Consider the following 4,424-nt stretch of genomic DNA (forward strand, 5'->3'; position numbering starts at 1 on the left):
CTATTGAGAAAAGTTTTTTCGAATTCTTTAGTATCTATGTAAAATAATTAAATGGTTTTCTACTTTTCTTGCTTTTGCAGCCTTTGAGATTGTGACATCCCCGATTTCTCGGCCAGAAAAGACCGATTTGTTTATGCTTTGTTTTATAAATCAGAGTAATCGTTTAAAGAAAACGGTTGCGGAATTTGTTCCCAAAACAAGATATGATAAAAAAACTTATCAAAACATTTCTCAAAGAGAATGTATTTTCATTAAATAATAAAACATCGGGATGTCATGTTCTGATACAGACACATAAGCATAAACAGAACATACATTCATTTACTCTAGTGATTTACATCTCCTTTAATCTCTCAGTGCAAAGCAGCTTCGTATCGATACCTGTGATACAATTAAACTGAGTGGGTCAGGCTTGGGAGTCTGGTGAGCATATAGGGTTTTCATCCCACAATGTTATATCATATAAATATATATAGAACATACAAAATTATATAATTTCACCATATAAAAGCAACTCTTATCCCACCCCATCGATCCTCACAACGCCACGATCTAAACTCTCGTATCTAAACTTTTCCTCTTTATCTGATCCCTACTCACGGATCTAAACTAATCTCTCCACCCGATCCATACTCTCGGACCTAAAACTAACCTCTTGGTCTAATCCATACTCCAAGATCTAAACTAATCTCTTGGTCTGATCCATACTCCCGGATCTAAAACTGTGCCTAATCCATACTCCCGGACTAGGGACAATTCACTATGTCTTAATCCATACTCCCGGATTAATAACAAGTTTACCTATTGGTCTGATCCATACTCCCGGATCTAAAACTGTGCCCAATCCATACTCCCGGACTAGGGACAATTTACTATACCTAAATCTTGTTCTGATCCATACTCCCGGATCTAAACTGTGCCCAATCCATACTCCCGGACTAGGGACAATTTACTATGTCTTAATCCATACTCTCGGATTAATAACAAGTTTATCTCTTTTCGTATTCCATATTCTCGGATCTAAATCCAATCTCTTGATCTAATCTATACTCACGGATCTAAAACTACCCTCTTGATCTGATCCATACTCACGGATCTCATCTACCCATGTCCTACCCAACATATTCGTATATACAAAATATACATACAGTTTAACTCATTAAAACCTATATACTTCATCCATTCCATACTCATCTCAAATAAACAAACAATATATAAACACATAGCACGTATTTCATAACAAATACTTAATATTTATGTGTTAGAAGAAAGTGACCACACACTCACCCAAAACATATACTTAATACATTCAAACAATACTTGTATTATAATCGTATTTATGAAAGGGACTATACACTCACACATATAAACAACAATATATATACACATAGCACGTATTTTATAAAATACTTCATATCTATGTGTAAGATGAAAGTGACTATACACTCACACATATAAACAACAATATATATACACATAGCACGTATTTTATAAAATACTTCATATCTATGTGTAAGATGAAAGTGAATATACACTCACACATATAAACAACAATATATATACACATAGCAGGTATTTTATAAAATACTTCATATCTATGTGTAAGATGAAAGTGACTATACACTCACACATATAAACAACAATATATATACACATAGCACGTATTTCATAAAATACTTCATATCTATGTGTAAGATGAAAGTGACTATAAACTCACACATATAAACAACAATATGTATACACATAGCACGTATTTCATAGCAAATACTTAATATTTATGTGTTAAAAGAAAGTAACTACACACTCACTTGATCAGAAGATGATCGGACAGCACTACGGCTCTTCAAGTAGATATTCTTCGGTGAAACCGGGATCACTTCACACACTGGGTTTCTTGCGGGCAGAGCTTCGGCTTGGAAACTCTTTTCTTCTCGGGATCTTCGGGTTTCGGAACTTGCTTCGGGTCTCGGGATTGATACCAGGGCTTCAGGGGTACTTATTTGCACGTAAATCGATGTAATATGGGAGAGAGATGAGAGAATGAGCAACCAAACTCGGCTGGCCCTTCAAATCTATTTATAGGGAAAAACTGGCCCTTGCCACGTCGTGGAACCTTTTTCCACGTCATGGGCTTGATCGTCACTGCATGCATCATCCCAAGTTGCATCTGGGGAACTCTCGGAGGTTTCAGGAGACTTGCCACGTCGTGGCACTGCTTGCCACGTCGTGGTCTCTGACAGTTTTGGGGTTTCGCGCCCCGAACTTCAGAAATTCATAACTTTCGCATACGAACTCCGTTTTCGACGTTCTTTATCTCGATGCGAAGGTAAGATTATGCTCTACAACTCTCGTTTAGACTCCATTGGCTAATTTTGACTTTATTTTTAATATATTATAATTATATTACTTATATAATATCTTTAGTAGGCCGAGACAGGAAAACTCCGTTCGAAATTCATAACTCCTTCATCTGAACTCCGTTTTCGTCTGTCTTTTTATCGTTGGACTACTATCGAAGAAATCTTCGACTCTCGTTTAGATCACTAAGGATATATATCTATCTACCTTAAATTCACTATTTACGTCGCGCTGGGTCATGCCGGTTCTGTCGCGAAACTTCGACAGGTCATAACTTCTTCGTTATAACTCGGATTTTAGCGTTCTTTATATGCACGGAAACCTTGTGATATATACTACAACTTGGTTAAGATTAATCCTTCTAAATAATCTTCCATCAAAAAGTCATTTTTGATGCTTATCGTCTCTAAATTGACTAGCCCGGATCTACGGGCGTTACAGAGATATTGCCAGACAAAATACAATAACCGGTGGGCGGTGGCGGTGGTGAAATGCATATAATTTTTTAGGGGTTTCAATCTTTCAAATGACTGAGTTCACATAGATTTATAAATTAGGTAGGTTGATTGTTTTTTTATAAGATTTAAATTTCTTAGATTAGACCAGAAAGTTTCACTATAAGATTTAAATTTTAATACGGAAGTTTCATTATCCTCATGAAATACAAAATTGTATTACTCACTGCTTAATAGGCTAAAAAAGCAGGGGGGTCGTGGCCTTCCCTGGCCCCTACTCTGTTCCGCCCCTGCGAGTAAGCATAAATTTTAGTGAGTTCCCCTAATACACTACATATACTTTGCATACAAATTGCAAGCTGACAATCTCATCATAATGTCCCCATCCTTCTAAGCATGTAGTCGTGTGGTCTAACATGGTTTCATTGTCATCCCATTGAGACTATAGGCTCTGGCTTATCTCCGTTCCATCATTATCCCATTAGGCCTATAGGATCACGACCTATCCCTATTCCACCATCATCTCATCAGGCGTGTAGGCTCATGCCCTATCGTCGTTCCACCATCATCTCATAGGGCTTGTAGGCTCACGCCCTATCTTCATTCAACGATCATCCCATCTTAAGGCATATGATCTCATCATACAACCTTCCAGTTATCATAACAAAAGACTACTCTAGTCTAATTGGTCAAACAAATCCTAGTCACACATTCTTACAATAACAATACACAGACGTCCTACCGCGCAAAGGACATATAATGTCACACATAATGTAGTGATAAAACTCACCTGAAGCTAGCAATCCAAGTCTCACATTAAATGAATCAACTAGGACGAACAACCTAAATTCACCATTAGACATATCTCAACAATCGATACCAACAACCTTAGTCCCAAAACTTCATGTGCATCAAAGTTTGACAAAAAGTCAAATTGGTCAAATGGTCAACGGTTAACGGTCAACGCGCCGCGTCCACAACGATCCAAAATAGTCGTGATACTTCCTATGCTTCGTGACACGACCAAGGCGTCATCGTGCCACGGCTATTGAGCAATTTAGCCACTTTTGCCAAAATAACCGTGATACTGCTTACGCTTCACAAATTCACGTTGAACCATGTTTTGATCCAAACTACCCAATTTAGCAATGTACTTCATTTACCAAGCTTATATATTCTTGACATCATTACACGGTCTCTGTAATGCATTACACGATCCATGTGTTCCCTTAAAGTGCTCATTTGAGCATCGTACTTCCATCAGCTTTAGTCTAGTTTAACTCCTAAACATTAAATGCCCACAACTATCGCATATAAAATCTGTTTTAGCATATTGTTTTCGCTTACACGTGATATATCATCATGGCTACATTTCAATATTAATAATCACTCATTTGACATTACTGAGTCTGACTTTCATAGCCTCACACATAGGCTATCAAGCGAGAGACTATCACAATTAGCAACGTGTTCTTTTCCAAGATAACACCACTTACTCATGGCTTTACCATGTCAACCACCATATCAAGAGTTTTTTATTATACAATTAACTAATTTCAACAAAACAACTATAACCCATCATGTCATTGCTAATTCACAAAACATGATGTC

Source organism: Lactuca serriola, chromosome 7 (assembly GCF_051521515.1).
Source record: "Lactuca serriola cultivar US96UC23 chromosome 7, Lser_US96UC23_V15, whole genome shotgun sequence".
NCBI classification, from domain to species: Eukaryota; Viridiplantae; Streptophyta; class Magnoliopsida; order Asterales; family Asteraceae; genus Lactuca; species Lactuca serriola.